Below are 25,259 nucleotides of genomic sequence, written 5' to 3'. Positions count from 1 at the left end.
ACAGCTGCGTTGCAGAGAGGTGGTCCAAAGCCATGCAACACAACTCTCTGGCACTTTCTGCATATATCTGGTGGGTTAGTTGGCCCCCAGGGACACTCAGGATTCAAGGAGACTTTATCCCGTAACTTAAAACGCCCACAGACCATATTTCCACACATATGTACTCCGTCCATCCCCCTGTCTTCACCAGTGTGCAAACAGCCCATTGTGCATTTTAATACTTAGTTAATCTTACCTTCAAAGTAAGAGAGATGGATACGCACTGCCTTAAATTGAATGGATCCAAGACGGAAGACTTGGTGGTTGGTGGTGATCAACGACATTGGACATGTGACTGGTGGCCAAACTGTTTAGTCGACATGCCAACACCATGTACTGAAGCCAAAAACTTAGGGATATGGATGGATCCCACACTCTCATATGAGACACACATCAACCGTCTAGTAGGCAAGTGCTTTGGAGTCCTTAAAACTCTCAACACAACCCTAGATCTCCTTCCTTTGGACGCCAGGCGCACTATGACCCAGGCACTAATTACATCACGCCTCGATTATGGTAATGTCCTGTTCCTGGGAGCTTCTAGTAAAAGCATAGGACGACTCCAGATATTGCAAAATGCTGCAGCCCGCCTAGTGCTTAGACTCCCACGAAGAGCTAACTCTAAAGCCACCCTGGATGCCCTCCACTGGCTCCCAGTGAAAAAAAGAATAAAATATAAAGCACTCCTCATATGTCATCAGATCATCTGGCATAAAGCCCCCGGATATCTGACAGGTCTGGTTACCAGGTACGAATCATGCAGATCACTAAGATCTAGCGGTATGGGCACACTTGTGACCCACCGCTACAGGAGAGAAAAAATGGGAGGCCGGTCCTTCAGAGTGACGGCTGCCACAGCATGGAATAAACTTCCCATCCATCTCCGCCTGGAGCCTTCAGAAACTATTTTCCGACGAAAACTTAAAACTTATCTGTTCTCCTTATAGCTTACTTTTGCCCTTTTGCCTCGCACTGTCCTTTCCCCCACTTAATGAGTTTTTTGTCTTCTCTCTTTTTTAGCGCGGGGACACGCCGGGATGCCGTACTTTATCCATGCGCTCTATAAATGTCTTTATTATTTATTATGAGATAAAAAACACTAAACATTTTTTTCAGTTGTTTTTTACAATTTACATTTCTGAAAATTTCATATTTTAGAATTAGGATCTGTGAAAGAGATGAAAAAATACAATTACAATATATAATATTATATATTTTACAACACAACATAATTTTAACATTTTATAAATTATTTTCTTTGCCTTTTTTGCTGTTCTCAGAATATATTGAATTTCACTGCAAACAGTGATTTCAATGTTACTCATCACAAAACAGCGGGCCAAAAAAAAATCAATAAGATTGTTTAAAAAAAGTGTGTCTAAAATATTTTTAATATACTCAACTATTTCTGAACATTCCATAAAAACTACATCCTCAATGACATATCATTTAATACAAATCATACATATATAAAATACTTCCTTCTAAGAGAATTTTCTTTCTTGAATATGAAAGAGCTCAAATAGTTCAATAAAGATTTTTTTTTTAATTTCTATATACTGTAAATGATGTTCTTTACAAATATATGCTGTGAGAATGCGCAAGAAAAAGTCCATAATTGAAATGTATACCTTTCCTCTAGGCCAAATGGTATTCCTGAAATCCTTTAAACTAAAATTGTCCAACAGTAATTGTATTAATACATTTTAACAAATTCCTAATAGGCTGAATTATTTTCCTAAAACTGTGACTTTAAAAATATTAGGTAGGAATTTGGTAATTCATTAGGCAAACGTGTAAAAACCAATTGAGAATCATTACAATATATACCATCCTTTATCGCATTTAAAATAGGTAGTGTAATGTCCAGATGTTGTAGAAGGACCATCATGGAAAATTATTGCTTCTGCTACAAAATGTCTTCCTGATATTGATAGTTGACATGCTACAAAATGTTTTATTAAAGTTTCCAATTTTCTTCCATCAGCTGTACATGTATCATTAAAACTATATATTGGTAATATCTTGCTATAAATAATGTTGATAATATTTCTGATTTGCATTGGCTACACTCCATGTTTTGATTTACTGCTTTAACTAGTTTGATGAAAGACACTGATTTACAGTCTGGTAATGTCAAATATATAAATCTTTCAGGGTCTATGTCAGTGCTAGATGTAAACATACAATTTTTACATTGATGTTCTGATTTATAACGAAGGCCAAAACGATTTTCAATTTCTATTCCTTCATTTTCCAATACTGGTACCATATGGGTTGAAGCCCATCTTAGGATTCTTTGCTGCCCCATCCGTCAGATGATAATTCAATCAGTAGTCTTGTCTCGTCTGGACCGCTGCAACGGACTTTTACTGGGTACCAATAAAACGGTCACAAAGATATTACAACAAAGATATTACAACGGGCCCAGAACGCTGCCGCCCATACTCTGTTTGCCATTCCTAAATACTTGAGACAGAAGTGAAAACCCTTCAACCTTGTTGGGATTGGGGTAGAGAGATATATACTGAAAACAATTTCCCAACTGGTATTATTTCTGGACAAACATAAGGGATATCCATACAGTATTATCCTTCAAAGAACAAGGAAACTCATTTTGATTTTCATATGTGCCTGAGGCATCATTTTATCAGCATTTATAAGCAAAGTTAGGGCAATTGTAGTTACAGTTGATATCACCACTGTAATTAATAAATAACAAGTGACCACACAAAGATGTACAAGGTGCACAAGTGCAAAAAGTGGGTGACACTACAGCGACACAAGTGACAGTGAAAACAGCGTGAACGGCGCAAAGTGTATGGTGAAAGAATTATATACAGTGATTAAAAAATACTGTGACACTTCCCATCTCTTGCGTCGTTTACACTGTCTCCCGATCGAATAGAGAATCCATTTTAAAACTCTCTGTGTCCTTCATAAGATCTTGTTTAGCCAAGGCCCTCAGATTAGGCAGGGCTTTTGCTCATTGTATGTACCTACACGGGCTCTGCGCTCTGCTGATTTGCACCTGGCCTGCACTCCCAGGGTGAGCAGGAGAAGTGCGGGCGGACGCTCTTTCAGGTCTTTAGCTCCTCTCCTCTGGAATTCTATCCCAATCGCGGCCCGCTGCACCCAAGATCACTTGGCTTTCAGAAAACAGATTAAAACCTGCCTGTTTGCTTACATCTAGCCAGGGCGCTTTCTTGCCCTGCTGCACCAGTACTGGACTTTCTGGGCTGTCCGTTCCCTAGCTTCCACTTTTACCTTTTCTGCCCGATCTGCTAGCGCTGGGATGCCCCGGTGCTGGGTTAGCCATGCGCTTTATACATTTTGTTAACATAACATAACATAACATATACATTAGAAGTTCCTGAGCATCCTGTTGGATATTCTGCTTGAATTGTGTAAAACTAAAAAACATATACCCAAAAGATTTTGAATATCAGAAACGCTTTGCATTTTACTTTGATCAGTTCTCAATTATTCATAAATACAATGCAACAAGAAAAAAATTGTTTTTCCTGATTCTCCATAATTTACTGTTGCAAACTTTCTATAAAAAAAACAACATTGGCCACTACATTACATTGCAGTTGATGCATGAACTATTTTCAAACTGATAACCAACAATCTCTTCAATAGTGTCCTTTTTCTTTTTGCTTGCAATCTCAACATTGTCTTGATTTTTTTCCTTCTCTATAACCTCACTACAGATATTCTCATATATTCTTTTTCGACCTACCACACGCTTTTCAAATACAGGATATTGACCTAAATTGGGAGCATACACTCTTCTTAACCTATTATACCCTTTTACACAGTTTGCATCTGCAGTAATCTTTGTCTCATCAAAATCAATCAAAAACAAACCAAATAACGTTCAGACTCGGGACAAAGCAACATATGCCATACCTTCTTTAAACACGGTACTTCCAATTTTAACCAAAGCCCTGTCTACACTTAATCCTTGAGATTTATGAATAGTAACTGCATATGCCGGAGAAAGTGAAAACTGTTTTCTACGGACATATAAATCTTCAATAAGCAAAAAACGAACTGAGTAACAACCAATTTGTTTTTCTTATTCAATTTGATCAAATTTGATTTTTAAAATTTCAATTCCATCTCGATTTTGATAATTATAAAAATCAACAACTTTACCCATTGCGGCATTTACTAAACCTTTTTCTACATCCAAATTAAGCCTTAAATTTACCTGACAGTTTACAAATGCATATAGATTCTTTTCTAAACCAGCAATTTTAGAATTAAATTTTTCTAAAGAATCCTATTTTATTTTCATTTTTTCCGTCAAAATAAAACTGATGCTCTATTTTATCAATGGCTTCCATTTTTATTATTTCTTCATTTTCTAGGTTCAAAAGTTGTTAATTGAATATAGAACACTCGTGCAGTGTTGGCATTAAGCAGATTACAGATTTATTTTCTGCAATTTTCATATATATTTTCTCAGGAACTATATTTTTATTTGGAAACAAATTAGAAAGTAGTTGACTTTGCAAAGCTTGTTTGCCATGTTCTGTCAGTACTCCAATTCTTATATCTTAAAGAATAGTTCCATACTCAACATCATTTGCCTGTCCCATATTTCTAATGAGTTCTTTGTATTCAAAATATGACCAAATATTAACATTTCCAACACTTCCCAAAGACTTTCTGGTTCCTTCATGCACAAGTGTTTTAAATAATGGTTGTCCTTTTATGGGAGTAAGTTGCAGTAGAGCTCCAAAAACTATGTTTTCCTCCATATAAGACATCGTTTTAAGATTTTGCTGCATTCTTAAATGCACAAAAGCAAGCATTAAGTTTGAGACCATGCTTACCTCATTAATAATTAGAAGTTTCATTTTATTTAGCAGTCTTGAAACTTCACAGCAAGCTTCTGCAGATAGCTTGTGATATTCCAATTTGTTGTCATACTCTACAGGTAGCATAAGTAAACAATGCAATGTAATACCTTTAATGTTGTGTGCTGCCAACTCAGTTGGAGCAGTTACAATGCAAGACAAATGTGAATCAGTTGTTTTCTGTAGATAACTGGTCAAAACTTTAATTAAGAATCTTTTTCCTGTTCCAGCTTGACCACTGGCATACATATGGATATGTTTAAATGATGTGCATTCTTTTAGTTGTTCTTCCAAATTCAAGTCCATAATATCTTCTTGAGCTTGATGCATTGCCTTTTCTACTTCATTCATGGCGATTGCCGCTTCATTTTCAAGAATTGGTTCTCCTAGTAGATCTTGACTCAGTGGAGCGGAACTTTGACTGTCGTGAGAACTGTCTCTTGGAATCTCAGCTACAGCTTGATCAATTTCATTGTTCAACATTTTCAGATAATTTGCAAAAACAGTACAATCTATGGCATCTTTACAAGATTTGAAGGAATCTTCATAGCTTTGAAAATCCCCAAGTAATTCCAATTCTGTACGCCACGGTTTGAACAGTTGCAAAAGTGCCAAATAGTAAAATTCCCTTTTATTGGGAGTATCACAACTCAGTTTTCGGTTATTAATCAAATTTCCTTTCCTTTGTTTCACCAAACATCCTTCGGAACCAATCACTGCATATTTTCCTTCATTGATGTTTTCTGCAGTATTCCGTTTAAAAGTGTAATATTGCAGCACTTCATAGAGACATGTATTCTCAAGATGATGACTTATTTTTGGATAATATGTATCCAACATGTTTGTTTTGACAATATCTATACTTTCCTGGATCTTTTTCTGCTAAATATTCAATTTCTTGTACAGATGTAAGTACTCAATTTCGCCTTGCAGCAAGACCTAGACTCACCGAAAATGATTCTTCTAGATTTTGAGTATAAACTTACAGAAGATAACCGATCTGAGCATTCATATGCTCTAATTTCTAAATGGCATAACATCTTCAAACTGAAACTGTACAACTACTTACTAAGACTCTTCGTGTGAGGAATTTCTTCCCACATTTCTTTTCATTCCATCATTTCTGATTTTGTAATGTAGGATGTCACATACTGGGCAACAGCAATGGAATTATCCGCAACGTACTGACTATCTATATTAGCATTCCACATTGAGAGAATAACTGGATTGTAATCATTTATGATTCTTCACTTCTTCCCAAATTGTATTTAATTTTTAGAGATATTCTAGTGATGGTATATCTCATAGCTGACATAAGATTGTTTACTCTTCCTTTGGATATTACAGGACGTGGAAATCCAAAACGACATTTGGTATAAAACTGTTCATTAGACTTGTTCTTTTGTCGACAGTATTTTCCACATCAATGACCTTGGAATCATAAGACTTGTTGTCTTAAGTTGTTTTCTTCTGTTCTTTTTGGTATAGCACACGTGGCATATTCTTCAATAAAAGACAAAACAGTATCATCCGAATCTGTTCTGATTTAGGTGCATCCTTGATCCATATCAGCATATGTATATGAGGAGCACCTCTAGCTTGTGATGTGGTGGTTGACAGCATATGAAAGTCCAGACAAGTCACTCTCAAACAAAAGATGAAATATATATGGGATACATTGCTGAAATCTTGGATATTCTGCATACAATCTTGTTGTCCGATATTCAGATGCAGGAATCTGCACTGATCGTTCATCATATCGTCCACCTTTTCCTGTTGGAAACAATTGCGGAAAACAATGACCTTCCAAACTTTTTTCCCATACACTCATGTGGCTTCCCTTTGCTTTTTTCATTCGGAATAATTCAGTAGTGATCCCCATCACTTCTTTTGAATGAAGTGGATGTACACTATAATGTTCATAGATTTCTTCACTTTGGGACATATCCACTTTTTCAATTTGACCACTTGACGTATTTCTTCTTCTTCCACATACACTTTTTCGTAGTAGTTATTGTTCTTCATGAGATATAATGTTGCCTTTTGCACTTTCCTAACATCCACTAATTCTTGCCAGATTTTATTACTCTAAGTAGGAACACCATTAACTAGAATAACTAGTGGTTCACTTTCTACATTCTCTACACCAATAGTTTCAATGATATTTTAATGTAGGGGTAAATATACAACTCTTCCTTTTAATCCTCTCCGTAAATCTGAAGGAGGCAATTTACCTGTTTTAGGCTCCATACGAACAATAGCTTGAAATGGGTGTGCACATTGAATCAGAATAGACTCATACGTATTTAAGTCTATCAGTTCTGGAGGAATAATTACCAACTCTAGATTATCATCTAATTTGTTATAACAATATTTGCAAATACGCTGGTCAGAACCCAAATCAAAACAATTCTCTACAAACAAATAAGTTGCAAATTCATTCCACTTATCATTATTTTCTCTTTCACTTTTTTAATACAGATCAACAGTCATAGTCTGATTTTTATAGTGAGTTTGTCGACAACAAATACAAGAATAATTTGTCCTTTCACCTGAAATCACCTTAAACGTTGTAATTTGTTCTTCACATTTTTTTGTAGTGGTATGTTGCACATTCTCTTCAACATTTTCTGTTAATGTGTCAGTATCTGCACTTTCTTATTCAGGACCAAAGTAAAAAAACTCACTTTCATCACAAACCTCCTTCACATCTGATACTGACTCACGCAGAAGAGCACTGTTCAACTCATTTAACATTAGTGCTGGACTTTTACCGTTATATAGTCTTCAGACTAACTTCCGCATTTGAGAATGATGTACTGCTAACATCCTCAAATGATGAAAAACACTTTGACATACCTTTCTAGAAAGACAAGTCAGAGAATAACCTTAAAAACCAGTATTTTCTCTCAATCTGCAAGGGTCTGTTTCCTGCAATATCTTAATCTTTTGTTTAACACTTTTTTTTACTATATTCACATAAGAAATTGCATAAAATATCAATAGATTCTTGTTGTACACTACATATACTACTGCAATCCCAAGTGTACACTGGGGCTTTAGGACTTCTCCCTAGAACTTCATCAGATAACACTTCTTCTGCATTTCTGGGAACCATCTTCTCTTTCTCAATTGGACAACCATTTCCAACCTCATAAGCTCGACCACTGTTATCAACTGCATTCAATAAATTATTGGTCTGAAAATAACTCTCTTCATTAAAGAAAGTCTCTGAACATGAACTGTGTTTCCATTCACCCAAAAAAAAATCACAAAAATGAGTTCTGATAATTACTCTTTTCCTCTTACTTTTGGCCTTCATTAAATGGATTGGTTTATCTAGTGATCGAATTCTGTTTAAAACTAAAATGAATAATTTTCTTTTTAATTCAAAAGCCTTTTGAACAATGAATTCAATATGCTTCCTCATTTTATAAAATAGTGTTCTTTTTTATATTTCTCACTTCTTTTAGCAAGTTAAAAACAACCCTATTATAATAAATCTTTTTCTGATTTCTTTATACTGATTTTGCCGTCTTTTACCATACATTGTGTCTTGTGACTATAATTTTCCATGTTTCCCTTTGTTTTGATTCATATTCTTTTTCTAGTTGAATCATACTTTGTACTTTGCACAAGCTGCACATTGTTTCTAGGCTTTGGAAGTTTTTTAAAGAATTATTTTGTTGTCTTACCAGAAGACTGTTTATTTTTACCCACATGATGTTGGTCATCCAATACTTGTTGTGGACTTTTCTTCAAATATTTGTTCTTTTTCTGTCCTCTTCCCTTCCTTGATTTTTCAGGCATGATACGTTTATTTTAATGATGATAAACAAGATCTGTAAAACATTAATATAAATAAATGTTTTTTAATGAATTTATAAATTATAGTTTTCTATTAATATACAAACACATTGTATATAAAAACATTTAACCACTTTCTTTGGTAATCACTAATTGAAATTGTAATTGAAGGTGTAAAAATAACAGTGCAGGTGATTAGAGGTCTGCATGTGTAATGGACAAGGGTTTGAATCAGTGTTTGTGTTAAGCCCTGGGACATTATATGAGTACTTAGACACTGACTGAATGATTAGAGTCCTGCAAAGAGAATGCCTGGATGAATGTATAAGTGTTTGGGTTTTGGTGTAGTGTTTGCATTAGTTCATGATGCTGGTTGGCTGACTGGAGTAGTGCATAGTAAGTGACAGGGTGTTTGCTGAAGTGTATAGGTACTGCCAGAGTATTTAAACATGTGATTACAAGTGTGTGGGTGGTTAGACTACTACATGTGCAGTGGACAGGAGTTTGTACAAGTGCATGTGTTGAGGCCTACCACACTGTATGAGTACTTAGGTACCAAACAATTATTAGAGTACTACAAGGAGAGTGCCGGGTGAATTTATAAGTGGTTCCGTTTTGGCGCAGTGAATGGATTGGTAGATAGTACTGAATAGGTCACTACAGGAGTACAAGAGCAGTGACAGGGTATTTGCTGGAGTGTATGGATACTGCCTGGGTAAATGAATGTGTGTAAGATAAGTGTGTAAGTGGTTAGAGGACTACTTGCATAGTGGATAGGAGTTTGAAGCAGTCCAAGTGCTGAGGACCTGGATCACTGCAGGAGGACTTGGGTACTGACTGAATGATTAGAGTACTACAAGGGGAGAGACTGGATGAATTTATAATTGGTTGTGTTTTAATGCAGTGAATGGATTAGTACGTGGTGCTGAAAGGGTCACTAGAGGAGTGCTAGGGGGGTAACAGGGTGTTTGCAGGAGTGTATGGATACTGACTGGGGAATTGAAGGCCTGAAACATAAGTGTGTAGGTGGTTAGAGGACTACATGCATAGTGCATAGGAGTTTGAAGCAGTCCGTGTGCTAAGGCCCTGGATCACTGCATGAGTACTTTGGTACTGACTGAATGATTAGAGTACTGCAAGAAGAGTGACTGGGTACATTTTAAGTGGTTGGGGTTTGGTGCAGTGTATGGATTAGTGCATGTGCTGAATGAATCACTAGAGAAATGCAAGGGGTATAATAGATTTTTAAACAGTTATGTGCTAGCAAAGACATAAAGTAATCAAATGCTTCTCTCACAATGGTTGACAAAATGCACACAGATTCACAGTTTGATTCTAGACAAGCAACACTATTCCTTGGACTTTAGCAAAACAGACTCACTAGTCTGGAAGGGGTAAGGTGACTGCACACATTCTACATATTTCACTATTGCACTACAGTGTGAATACCTGACTCATTCTGCAAATGCGTATGTGAAGACCTGCTTCTAATACTACTAAATATTGACAACAGGACAGGTTTGTAAGCAGTTATGAGTCAGCAAATACATGAAGTAACTAAATGCTTCTCTCACAATGGTTGCCAAAATGCACACAGTCTCACAGTGTGATTCTAGACAAGCAACACTATTCCTTGGACTTTAGCAAAACAGACTCACTAGTCTGGAAGGGGTAAGGTGACTGCACACACTCTATATATTTCAATACTGCACTCTAGTTTGAAGAACTGACTCATTCTGCGAATGCATATGCGAAGACTGGCCTCTAATACTACTAAAACTTAAAAACAGGATAGGTTTTTAAGCAGTTATGTGTCAGTAAATACATGAAGATACCAAATGCTTCGCTCACAATGGTTGCCCAAATGTACACAGACTCACAGTGTGATTCTAGACAAGCAACACCATTCCTTGGACTTTAGCAAAACAGACTCACTAGTCTGGAAAGGATAAGGTGACTGTACACATTCTACATATTTCATTACTGCACTCTAGTGTGAATACCTGACTCATTCTGTGAATGCATAAGCAATGACAGGCTTCTAATACTACTAAAACGTGACAACAGGATAGGTTTTTAAGCAGTTATGTGTCAGTAAATACATGAAGTAACCAAATGCTTCTCTCACAATGGTTGCCCAAATGCACACAGACCCACGGTGTGATTCTAGACAAGCAACACTATTCCTTGGACTTTAGCAAAACAGACTCACTAGTCTGGAAGGGATAAGGTGACTGCACAAATTCTACATATTTTACTACTGCCCTCTAGTGTGAATACCTGACTCATTCTGCGAATGCATAAGCAATGACTGGCTTCTAATACTACTAAAACTTGACAATAGGATAGGTTTTTAAGCAGTTATGTGTGAGCAAATACATGAAGTAAACAAATGCTTCTCTCAAAATAGTTGTCCAAATGCACACAGACTCACAGTGTGATTCTAGACAAGCAACACTATTCCTTGGACTTTAGCAAAACAGAATTACTAGTCTGATATGGATATGGATAAGGTGATTGCACAAATTCTATATATTTTACTACTGCACTCTAGTGTGAATACCTGACTCATACTGCTAATACGTAAGCAATGACTGGCTTCTAATACTACTAGAACTTGACAACAGGATAGGTTGTTAACCAGTTACGTGTCAGCAAATACAAGAAGTAACCAAATGCTTTCCTCACAATGGTTGCTCAAATGCACACAGACTCACAGTGTGATTCTAGACAAGCAACACTATTCCTTGAACTTTAGCAAACCAGACTCATTAGTCTGGCAGGAGTAATGTGTCTGCACATATTCTACATATTTCACTACTGCACTACAGTGGGAATACCTGACTCATTCTGCAAATGTGTATGCAACGACTGGCCTCCAATACTACTAAAACTTGACAACAGGATAGGTTTTTAAGCAGTTATGTGTCAGTAAATACATGAAGTGACCAAATGCTTCGCTCACAATGGTTGCCCAAATGCACTCAGACTCACAGTGTGATTCTAGACAAACAACGCTATTCCTTGGACTTAAGCAAAACAGACTCACTAGTCTGGAAGGGGTAAGGTGACTGCACACATTCTACATATTTTTCACTACAGCACTCTAGTGTGAATACCTGACTCATACTGCTAATGCATAAGCAATGACTGGCTTTTAATACTACTAAAACATGACAACCGGATATGTTTTCAAGCATTTATGTGTCAGCAAATTACCCGAAGTAACCACATGCTTCTCTCACAATGGTTGCCCAAATTGCACACAGACTCACAGTGTGATTCCAGACAAGCAACACTATTCCTTGACCTTTAGCAAAAGAGACTCACTAGTCTGGAAGGGATAGGGTGACTGCACAAATTCTGCATATTTCACTACTGCATTCTAGTGTGAATACCTGACTCATTCTGCGAATGAATAAGCAATGACTGGCTTCTAATACTACTAAAACTTGACAACAGGATATGTTTTTAAGCAGTTAAGTGTCAAATACATGGAATAACCAAATGCTTCTCTCACAATGGTTGCCCAAATGCACACAGACTCACAGTGTGATTCTAGACAAGCAAGACTATTCCCTGGACTTTAGCAGGAAAAACACATTAGTATTATTAAAAACAAAGGCATCACATACAACCCCTCATAAATTAATAACTCACCTTTCGAATTGATTTTTAGATTAAGAAGTATGTCATTCACACACCAGATTTTCTTTTACAGAATGTCTGTTGTGCAGTGCTCTTAGCAAAACCAAAAAAATGGCAAACTTTCCCTCTCATTCTCACACATATACATGGAAATATCAAATCATATTGCTTCCCACATTAATTCAAAAGCTAACACAAATTTCTCTTGGTTACACATTTCAACCCTTTCCAATTGAGATAACTTTCAACCCTACCCCCATTCTGCTTACTGCCTATTACCATAGTAACAGTTCATGGAACACTCAACAGAATACATAGGTCACAAGTTCAGCGCACAATGTTGCAAATCCAAACAGCAAGTGTGCTTGACTTTTCAAAATATCAGGTTATCCTATGTAATGTTCCTTTCAAACAGTTTTTCTTAACCAATACGAAATATGCTTTTAAAACACAGAAACATGCACCATTCAGTTTATAATGTTCTCAATCAGCCGATCATTTTCTTCTTTCTTCAAAACTGCATCTTATCCACAATTTTCGAAACCTCTTAGTTTTCAAACTCCCCATTTCACATAAAGACACCTTCTGAGTGCATCCAGACCTTCCTTCGAGATGCTTAGAGTGTTGATTGTGGGACATAGCTATATTTTCTGGAGCCAATGGTATGCAGAAAACAAAGGTATTGGCAAAGACCTAGCTTTGCCAAATGTAGACATTAAAAGGAATGGACAGAGTGGACAGAGTGACACCAATTGAAGCCATTGGTTAAATCCTTTTGCATTTCCTACACCCTGACCTCATAATTATGCACTAGGGTGACAATGACCTAGGCACTTTGACTGGGGTAGGTCTGGAAATGCTTATGAAGGACACCTTTGGAGAAATAATGTCACTTTTCTCACAAACTGTCTTTGTCTATTCTAACATATGTCTTGTCAAAGACAGAAACGGAACTGGTCCAATCAATTTTGTCCACAGATTGAGAAAGCTGGAAAACATGTCAATAAATTTGTTTCTGCTTATCTTAGAGATTATAGGATGGGGTCCATTTACAACAACAATCTGCGTTTTAATATGGATGGCATCTATTGGCATCTATTGGAGAGATGGTGTACATTTTACAGAAGAGGGTAACATAGTCTTCCTCAACAACTTTAAACTCTGCACAGGTACTTATAGGTACCAAAATCTCTCAATAAACACAAGGGCTCTTTTTAGAGCCGCTTTAGATCTAAACACATGAGCTTCATTTATATTTAAAGAACATTACATTTATTTTTTGCTTGGAGTTGCACACCCAATGCGTTCACACCGGTCGGCCTCGCTGGGTGCGCAACTCCTAATTTTACCATAAACGTTTTTTTACCACCTACCTCTAATTTCTATTCTCCCCAGGGACCCCATCTCCCGGGGCCTACAGACAATGTTGGGGACTGTGGGGGGAGCACCAATGCCCCCACGGTCCGGCTGGATCCCCACGTCCTTCGGGAGCTGGCATTGCTTTTCCACATGGCAGCTCCCCATGTGGAAAAGCAATCTGGTTTGCATTTTGAAAGAGAGAGCAGGTTTCCAATCCAAATCCAAATCCAAGCCAAGTTTGCTATGGCAGGGCGGGAGCCATGACGCTCCCACCCTGCCATAGCAAACAGCAGTGTCCCGGGGTGGGCACCCTGAGACACTGCAGGAGCCATCCCTGGGGGTGGTGGACCCAAGGGCCCTCAAGGGCTCCAGGAGAAGGGCTGCACTCTCCTCTCCGACAATGTAAGAGCCCCGGGGGTGGGGGTCCCTGGGGCTGAGGGGAGCTTTGAGCCCACCACCAATGTATTTTGCTGGGGGGACCTTTGAGACACCACACCTATTTATTTTGTAGCACTGGGGGGGATCTCCAGGGCTGAGGGGCCCCTCTGTAACCCCCATTACAATTTGCCCCCGGGGGCTAATTATTGAAGAAGCGCGGGAGCCTGTGCTTCATTTTTTTTCTCACGGCAGGATCTGTGCACCCTGCCCGGATTTTGCCATTTAAAAAAAAAATTGGGGGGCCTGGGGGGCCTTGTAGGACCCCCTAAGCAGCTCAGCTCTATGGGGTCAGGGTGGTCTACCCTGCCCCCTTTGTACCTTTTGGGCACTTGTTGCACTGATTTCTTGTGCCTCGATTCTACCGAGGCACACAATGGCTGCCAACACATTCTGGTTTGGAGTGTTGACAGCCAGTTGACAGCCAATTAGCATGCAGCTCATGATTGGGAGGGTGCAAGCAGGGTGCGCACAGGGTGCACGGATCCACTGCGGCCATAGATATATAAGTGATTTTACTTTTAATTTTCTCAGCAACTACTGAACAGATTTACACCATTTAACAAAAAGCCATGAGTCTGAACCAAGGGCTACCTCTTTGCCAAATTTGGTGTAAATCCGTTCAGCAGTTAGGGCTGAAGCTGCGGCTAAATGTTCCTATGGAAAATTGTATGCGGAAAACACGTTATGGGAGCCCCCACTTGACGAATGGCCCCGAAGTTTTCACGATCGGAAATGACCGGAGGGCCCCACAAGTTTTGAAAATTCTGCAAAGATCCGTCAACCGGCGCATAAGTTATTGTAAACAGAATGTTGCAGGTTTCCTATGGAAAATAGGTCCTAACTATATCTACCTACTGGCGACTGCCAGTAGGTTATATATATACATATATATATATATATATATATATATATATATATATATATATATATATATATATATATATATATATATATATATATATATATATATATATATATATATATATATATATATATATATATATATATATATATATATATGTATGTATGTATATATTACCTACTGGCGGTCGCCAGTAGGTATATATAGTTAGATTTTTTCTCTATGGGATTTTTGAAAATTCTATGTCTAATAACTTTGGCGTTTGTGGACGGAATTGGCAGAAATTTTCAGGAAAATGGAACATTTTGTTTCTGAGCAGCCCCTGACAATTTGGGGGGGTTTCATCAAGGGGGGGCCGAGAAAAAAGGGGGGTCCCAAAACACGTTTTTTCCCATGTTAATTTCCATAGGGCGGTTGGCCTCACTTTTAGCTCAAACGGCTGAATGGATTTGCACGAAACTTGGCAAAATTGTAGGGACTGTTAGCCCGATGTGCCTTTGCTAGGTCTCAATATATGTGCTCCTGTGGATTTTGAGTAATTTAGGTTCAAAAAAAGATATATATCTGGGCGGAGCCTAACCACACATCTGATCTGATTGACTGTCAGCACTTCATCCAAGAAGTGTTGGCAGCCATCTTGGGACCAATATACATGATAGCACCTCATTAAAAAGCATTGTAGTTAATAGAGGGTTTTAGGACTTTACTTACATTATAAATCATTTGTTGATGGTACCATACTCGTTTTAGGAATTGTGGTGGGTTCTAAGGTGATTTTACCATGTGAAAAAACCTTCTGCTGTGATATCATGAATATTGTTTGAAAGAAAACTAATATCTCATGATTTTCCCACAGTGGTTTGGAAGGGGATCCATAAGCTAAACTGAAAGCATATTTTCTGTAAATTCACATTATCTTTCTCAGTCATGTGAAAATGAAGTCTGACATTCTCAGTAAAACATGTACATCCAACAAGGACAGAGACTGTCAGTTGATTCCTTTGTGTTCTACTGCAGCCTCCTAGAGTGTTCTAAAGAACAACTAGAGCGCTAACAGTCCTACTTATTACAAAGGTATGGCACACCTGAAGCCATCTTGATTGGAATAAAGTGGTAACTCTTAAAACATTTAATTTAAAAAGAAACAACATGAGGGGGTATATTTTGCCATAGAAAGTATGATTAGTGCTGCAGAATGAAAAATTAGGGCACATTTTGAGTGACTTCCCAAATCCTTTTCTATTTCATTAAAACATTCTGACATGCAGTCTCCCAAAATGGCCACCAGAGACAAAAGAGCCCAAATGTTGCCCAAATATCACCCAGATGTAGCCCAAGTATAGCCCACTGACAGAATGTCCCAGAGTGTTCTAAAGAACAACTAGAGCGCTAACAGTCCTATTTATTACAAAGGTATGGCACACCTGAAGCCATCTTGATTGGAATAAAGTGGTAACTCTTAAAACATTTAATTTAAAAAGAAACAACATGAGGGGGTATATTTTGCCATAGAAAGTATGATTAGTGCTGCAGAATGAAAAATTAGGGCACATTTTGAGTGACTTCTCAAATCCTTTTCTATTTCATTAAAACATTCTGACATGCAGTCTCCCAAAATGGCCACCAGAGACAAAAGAGCCCAAATGTAGCCCAAATATCACCCAGATGTAGCCCAAGTATAGCCCAATGACAGAATGTCCCAGAGTGTTCTAAAGAACAACTAGAGCGCTAACAGTCCTACTTATTACAAAGGTATAGCACACCTGGAGCCATCGTGATGGGAATAAAGTGGTAACTCTTAAAACATTTAATTTAAAAAGGACCAAAATGAGGGGGTATATTATGCAATAGAAGGTATTATTAGTGCTGCAGAAAGAAAAATTAGGGCACATTTTGAGTGACTTTTCAAATCCTCTTCTATTTCATTAAAAAATTCTGACATGCAGTCTCCCAAAATGGCCACCAGAGACAAAAGAGCCCAAATGTAGCCCAAATATCACCCAGATGTAGCCCAAGTATAGCCCAATGACAGAATGTCCCAGAGTGTTCTAAAGAACAACTAGAACGCTAACAGTCCTACTTATTACAAAGGTATGGCACACCTGAAGCCATCTTGATTGGAATAAAGTGGTAACTCTTAAAACATTTAATTTAAAAAGGAACAAAATGAGGGGGTATATTTTGCCATATGAATTATGATTAGTGCTGCAGAAAGAAAAATTAGGGCACATTTTGAATGACTTTTCAAATCCTCTTCTATTTCATTAAAAAATTCTGACATGCAGTCTCCCAAAATGGCCACCAGAGACAAAAGAGCCCAAATGTAGCCCAAATATCACCCAGATGTAGCCCAAGTATAGCCCAATGACAGAATGTCCCAGAGTGTTCTAAAGAACAACTAGAACGCTAACAGTCCTACTTATTACAAAGGTATGGCACACCTGAAGCCATCTTGATTGGAATAAAGTGGTAACTCTTAAAACATTTAATTTAAAAAGGAACAAAATGAGGGGGTATATTTTGCCATATGAATTATGATTAGTGCTGCAGAAAGAAAAATTAGGGAACATTTTGAGTGACTTCTCAAACCCTCTTCAATTTCATTAAAAAATTCTGACATACAGTCTCCCAAGATGGCCACCAGAGACAAAAGAGCCTAAATGTAGCCCAAATATCACCCAGATGTACCCCAAGTATAGCCCAATGACAGAATGTCCCAGAGTGTTCTAAAGAACAACTAGAGCGCTAACAGTCTTACTTATGACAAAAGTATGGCACACCAGAAGCCATCTTGATTGGAATGAAGTGGTAAGTCTGAAAACACTCAATTTAAAAAGGAAAACATGAGGGGGTTAATTTTGCCATATAAAGTATGATTAGTGCTTCAGAAAGAAAAATTAGGGATCATTTTGAGTGACTTCTCAAATCCTCTTCTATTTCATTAAAAAAAGTTCTGACATGCAGACTGAAACATGCACTTTGAATACCAGCAGCAGACGTCCCTGGTGAGCAGTAGCTTTACTACAGTGATCTAATGTGCAACTAGAGTGCTAACATTCAGAATTTATGGCAAATGTGTGACACATCTGAATGCCTTCTTGATGGAACCAAAGTAAACAAGCATTGAAAATGCAATAGATCTCGCCCTCGTTTAAGTTAAAGCCATTCTGTTTGTAATGAGGTGGCTTTTTAGCTTTGCTTTTATTGGTATTTTTTCAACTTTCATGTAAATAACATGCATCTGTATGCATATAAGTATATGTATGCATGCATTTATGTTTGTATTTATATAGATATACAGATGATATATGTTTATATATGTATGTATATATATATATTCACTGAAAAAACCATAGGCTATAGACCATATATAGTTAGGAATTAGCATTTACAAAACCTTGAAAATTCACTGAAAAAACCATAGGTTATAGACCATATATAGTTAGGAATTAGCATTTACAAAACCTTGAAAATTCACTGAAAAAACCATAGGTTATAGACCATATATAGTTAGGAATTCGCATTTACAAAACCTTATTTTACTCACACAAAACCATTGAAATTCCATATATAGTTAGTTGCACTAACTATATATCGCGCACCCGCAATCCACTGCTGATGATGTCACATATTACATCATTCATGACATGGTCAGTGACATCACTGATGACATCACTGATGACATCTCAAATGACATCACTGATGACATCACTGATGACAACATCCAGTGACTGTATGTTTCTGTAAAGTTAAAATATGTCTTACATATTGAAGAATGAGTGGATGTATAAGTGTCTGGATGAAGGATTTAGTAGGTGGATGACTGACTGTATGAGTGAGTGATTAAATGTGTCTCACTGAGTGCATGGGTTAGTGACTAAACTGTCTTAATTTGTGCATCATTATGTCTGTTGTTCTGTAAACTGTTGCATGTGTTGATAAGTAGCTATATGAGTAACTATATGGGTTATTGATTGGTTGCCCAAGTATTTGTATGGGAGACTGAGTGTGTGTGTGTGTGGGTGGCTGGGAGGTGTATGACTCTGTGCGTAGATGTGTGAGCAGTTGATTCACTAGATGTATGGTTTCAAAAGTGCATGTGGAAACAGCTGTATGGGCGGTTGACTGTGTGCATGAGTGTATTGGTGAGTGAATGGATATCTCAGTGCTACATGTCAAAGTAAGTACATATGTAAAACACAGTACATGTGAGAGTTGACATATATAAATAACTGTGCATAAGAACCAGTGAATGTGTGAGTGGCTGTATGGATCATTGTGAACTTGTATCAGGGATTGTATAAGAGAGTAAATATGTGTTAGTATATGTTTGAATAAGTAAAGTTTGTATAACTGTATAGTTGAGGAAATGGAGGTGTGATTGATTCTTTGCATGACTGACTAGGTGTGTGAGTAACTCCATGGATGAGTGACAGTCTGTGAGTGTCTGTTTACACTGATTGAAGAGGTTCATCATATTATCACATGAATGATATCATCAGTGATGTGATCAGTAATGTCAAATGAGATGTCATCAGTGATGTCATCAGTGATGTCATTTGAGATGTCATCAGTGATGTCACTTGAGATGTCATCAGTGATGTCATCAGTGATGTCACTGACCATGTCATGAATGATGTAATATGTGACATCATCAGCAGTGGATTGCGGGTGCGCGATATATAGTTAGTGCAACTAACTATATATGGAATTTCAATGGTTTTGTGTGAGTAAAATAAGGTTTTGTAAATGCGAATTCCTAACTATATATGGTCTATAACCTATGGTTTTTTCAGTGAATTTTCAAGGTTTTGTAAATGCTAATTCCTAACTATATATGGTCTATAACCTATGGTTTTTTCAGTGAATATATATATATATATATATATATATATATATATATATATGTCAAGGGGGGGGGCCGAGAAAAAAGGGGGGTCCCAAAACACGTTTTTCCCATTCATTTTTCCATAGGGCGGTTGGACTCACTTTTAGCCCGAACGGCTGAATGGATTTACATGAAACTTGGCAAAATTGTAGGGACTGGTAGCCCGATGTGCCTTTGCTAGGTCTCAAGATATGTGCTCCAGTGGATTTTGAGAAATTACAGTTCAAAAAAATGTATATATCTGTGACAGCATCCCGGTTAGCGCCCGGGTTCGCATACCTGGCGCGTAACAGAACTTCGCGAGGAGAAGCGGATTGGCTCCCTGCTGACTGTGAACATTCTAAACAGTCCGGAGCTGCCGCCATCTTGTGTCTCGGTAGGATCGAGACACAAGAGGTGGCAAAAACAAAGGGGGAAATGACCATAAGGGGGCAGAGTACAGCCTCCCTGACCCCCTAGGTTTGATGAGGGGGCTTTAAAAGGGCCCCGCGGGGCATAAAAAAAAAATATATATTTTCGTTTTTTTTGCGGGGGGAGCGCCCGGTACGCGCACCAGGAAGCGGTCCGGGGAGTGTAATACAGGGAAAAAAGAATGAAAGAATGTTCAAATATTGTATGTTTATTGATTGTTCTTTTTGTTGTATTTTTTATTTTTTTATTTAAGTACCAACATGTAGGTACCAATGCAGAGTCTAAAAATAAATATACACCGTTTCCTTCGTAGATATCTTGTATGTTGTTTCAGACGTTATTGTGGTATATGGAATTCATAGCATAGTCTCTGAGGAAGGCAGAAAGAACATGGAGGCAGGAGATGATAAAGAGATGTTAAATACACATTGGAGATAATATAGTGGGAGAAAGGAAGTAACTATGAGCAAACTTACTATGTAACACAAAAAAGTTGCACAGTATATTTTAAGTCTCAGTTTATATTTGATCCTTTTGGGTACTATTTCATAATTTTCAAATTAAAAAGAATAATGTCTCAAACTATTTGAACTTTTAAAATTTTAATTTATTGTTCTGATTTTTCAAAATCTAAGATAATTTGTAACATTAAATCATCAGGAATGTCCTCCTTTTCATTCCAAGAATCACATTCTTCAGCACATTTTAATAATTCTTGGTCTACTGTTTCATCCATAAAGTCTAGTTATTCTTTTTCTTGGTTTGGATTGCTTTCAATCTTAATTTCAAATGAAATTGTATTTTCTTTTTGCTGTGCTTCCATTTTCTTGCTGTAAATTGCATAAAAAAAATATATCAGTGGAGATTGGGCACTGTTGGGTTTAAGTTAAGACAGGTATTTGTGAGTTTTTAACACTGAAGTAATCTTTGGGCAGTGCATGGTTTCAGGCAGGAAGTAGAACTATTAAAAAGTGCCTGTGATGAAGCCTAAGTAAATTCATAATTATACCACAGAAGCCTAACTCAATCAAAAATTTAAAATAATTAATTCTTTCTCAATGACTAACTCTTATAGAGGGACAGTGTGTAACTATCTGAAAACGTTTTCCTAAATTAATTTAAAGTGCATAACATAGTTCTCCTTTCAAATTTTTTAATTTATATCTTACCTTTGAAAAAGAAGTTAAAGTTGACAGTGAAAATGCTCTTAAAATGTACTTTAGGAAGTAGTAGTCAAAATGGCTGTGTTTCTCTCTCTTTCTTTATATATATTCAGGTACATAACCAATCAAATGTCTTGAAATAATAGTAGAAAATGAAAGTAACATTTTAATTGGTTGTCAATTCTAACACTTCATATGTGTTTTTGTCATGTAATTTACCTCAGGATATTTAGTCAGGCCTACAGCATAATTTTCTCAATGGAATTTCATCAAATTTGGGTAAATGGTAGGGACTGCTATGTAGTAGGGCCTATTCTATATTTGATGAAAGTGTCTGCAGTGGTTTTTTAGTAAATTACTTTCCCACCTTTTTTTTGCGAGCGCTCCCCAGTGCGCGCCCCGGTACGCGTACCGGCAGCGTTACGGGAGTCCTCCATTTTGTGTATCGGAAGAATTGAGACACAAGATGGAGGGGAAACAATGTTCGGAATGGGTAGAAGGGGGCAGGGTAGACACTTTCTGACCCTCTAGGTTTTCTGAGGGGGGCTTAGGACGCTCATATAGACAAAAAAAAAAAATCGCGTGAGGAGCGCCCGGTACGCGCACCGGTAAGCAAACCGGGGAGCGTACTTTGGTGAAAAATAGTGCAAAAAGTTACAAAAAGAAAAAAGTTTTGAATGATCAGAGGTAGGGTAGCTCTGAAAAGAGCTATTGGGTTCTGTGGCTAATTTAGGTACCTACAAGTAGGTTTCAATGCACAGTTTTAAATTCAGGTGGAATATTCTATTCCCCTCATCGGAGAAGTGCACACCATCTCCTCTGTAGATGTCTTGCATGTTGTAACGCAAGTTATTGTTGTATATTAAACCCATTCTAAAGTCTCTCATGTCAGCAGAAACAGATTTATTCACATGTTTCCGTGCTTTCTCAAATTGTGGAAAAAATTGGTTGGACCACTTCCATTTCTATCTTTGGAATATATTGGAATATACCAAAGCAGTTTGTGGAAAAAGTGTCATCAATTGATCAAAGGTGTCCTTTAAAAGCATATAAAATATATTTTCCTTTAAAAGAAGAATACATTTTACAGCTTTTTATATTTGCTATTAAAAAACCATTGAAATTCACTGAAAAAAACATAGGTTATAGACCATATATAGTTAGGAATTAGCATTTACAAAACCTTGAAAATTCACTGAAAAAACCATAGGTCTCAAATGACATCACTGATGACATCACTGATGGCATCTCATTTGACATTACTGATCACAGCACTGATGATATAATTTATGTGATAATACGATGAACCTCTTCAGACTCTAATATAACCTTAGATACAATCAGTGTAAACAGACACTCACAGACTGTCACTCATCCATGGAGTTACTCACACACCTAGTCAGTCATGCAAAGAATCAATCACACCTCCATTTCCTCAACTATTACAGTTATACAAACCTTACTCATTCAAACATATACTAACACATATTTACTCTCTTATACAATCCCTGATACAAGTTCACAATGATCCATACAGCCACTCACACATTCACTGGCTCTTATGCACAGTTATTTATATATGTCAACTCTCACATGTACTGTGTTTTACATATGCACTTACTTTGACATGTAGCACTGAGATATCCATTCACTCACCAATACACTCATGCACACAGTCAACCACCCATACAGCTGTTTCCACATGCACTTTTGAAACCATACATCTAGGCCCCGATGTAGGTAAAATTGATTTACCGATTTTAAATTACCGAATTTTACCGATTCGGTAATTTAAAATCGGTAAATCAATGGGTCCGATATGTAGGTATTCCAGATGTGCTGGAATACCGAATCGGATGAATTCGGTATTTACCGATTCGGTAAATACCGAATCGGTAATGCCCATTCATTCCTATGGGCTTTGAAGCCCATAGGAATGAATGGACATTACCGATTCGGTATTTACCGAATCGGTGAATACCGAATTTCTCAAGGGTGCAGGGGGTGTCACTTTGACACCCTCTGGCACCCCCAAAACAGGCACGGGTGCCATGTGGCAGGCATACCTGCCCTAAGGGCAGGTCTGCCTGTCACATGGCATAGGTGTGCATGCACACATGTGCATGCACACCGGAATCGTTATTTTACCATCAAATAGGATTTGATGGTAAAATACCGATTCGTTAAGGCTCCTGGGACTCTGAAGAGTCCCACCTACATATGGGTGGCTCCGAATCGGTAAAATTACCGAATCGGTATTTTACCGAATCGGTAACTTTACCGAATCGGTAAAGTTACCGATTCTGTATTTTACAGAATCGGTAACTTTACCGATTCGGTAAAGTTACCGATTCGGTAAAATAGTGCACCTACATGTCAAATCATGTATACCGATCGGTAACGGCCGAAAATACCGATTTTCGGCCGTTACCGACCGACCTACATCGGGCCCCTAGTGAATCAACTGCTCACACATCTATGCACAGAGTCATATGGCCGGGATACCCGTCACCCCCTCCCAACACAATCCCCAAGGATGGGAAGACGGACACAGTTCTTGACTTTTGGAAGGCGGGAGGGAGTTACCCTCCCGGCCGTATTTATTAAAATATGAAACAAAATCAAAACATTAAAATAACAGTTTCATATCATGTACAATTTCATTTTCACATTACGATGTTTGTTGGCTAACCTTAACACAGCTCTAATACAAAGGTTCTCCTAGCCGATTCTAAACATCCTGCAAATGCATATACTCAAAATTAGATTGTACATCCTAACATTACAGGCCAACGGCAAGGTCATAACTGGTGTCAGATCCCTAATACCAGAACTCCCCCCTTACTTGTAAGGGGAGGGCGCACAGAGGACTGTACCTCTGTGCCAACTTCCAATTTCCCTTGTCTTAACGGGGGCCCCATATTTACTCGACGCCATCTTAGTGGTCGTCCGAGGACTCGTGTGAGGTGTCTCGAAGGTAGCGTAGACCCCCCTCCCACCCCACACTGCTTACCACATCCGCCGTCGCGGATGTCCTGGCCCCGGGAAATTTCCAGGAGGGGCCAGTAGCCCCTCCTCCCCAGGGAGGGGCCTATGACCGCCTTCCCTTTCGGCGGCCCCATCCTTAGAGGGGTACCGCCTCCCCGTGTGAGGGGCCAATGGCCGCCTCCCCCCGGGCGCTCCTATCCATAATGGGTGGCGCCCCACCTCTAGGGATCTTCCAATTACTGCTCACCAATCATGACCTTACCGCCACAGGCCGGATAGTTGACCGGCTATCCGGACCCCCCACAAACTCCTACTTAAAGGTCATGGCTACACAAACACTTTAACCACGCTATGAAGTCTCCTATGAGTAAGACATTCCCCTCCCGGGACAAATGGACCCCATCTTCAAGATACATATGGTCCCCCCGAATACATCCATGTGGAATACAATGCAACTGGCCTGAACGAAACAACCTACTAAGTTTGTTATTAACTTTCTTTACCGACTGATTCAAAGCTGGCACAGAGAGGGCCCCCCGCCTCACCCTTCTAGGAATCATGTGTGACCATGCAATCGTGCACCCCGGAACCCTTCTTGCCAACCAACTCACTGTGGATAAATTTAACTCGAGAAGTACTCGTCAACCAATGGTCACCAAATCATTGCCCCCAAGATGTACTATGATTACAGACGGCGGTGACCTCGTCCGCCCTAGCATACCCTCCATAAAAGTTTGAAACTGGTCAATACAGAGTCCGCCCCTTCCGTGGAAGGTCACCCTGCA

Source organism: Lissotriton vulgaris, chromosome 3_1, assembly GCF_964263255.1.
Source record: "Lissotriton vulgaris chromosome 3_1, aLisVul1.2, whole genome shotgun sequence".
Classification (NCBI taxonomy): Eukaryota; Metazoa; Chordata; class Amphibia; order Caudata; family Salamandridae; genus Lissotriton; species Lissotriton vulgaris.
The sequence above is the reverse complement of the archived record's forward strand: the minus strand, read 5'-3'. Positions refer to the sequence as shown.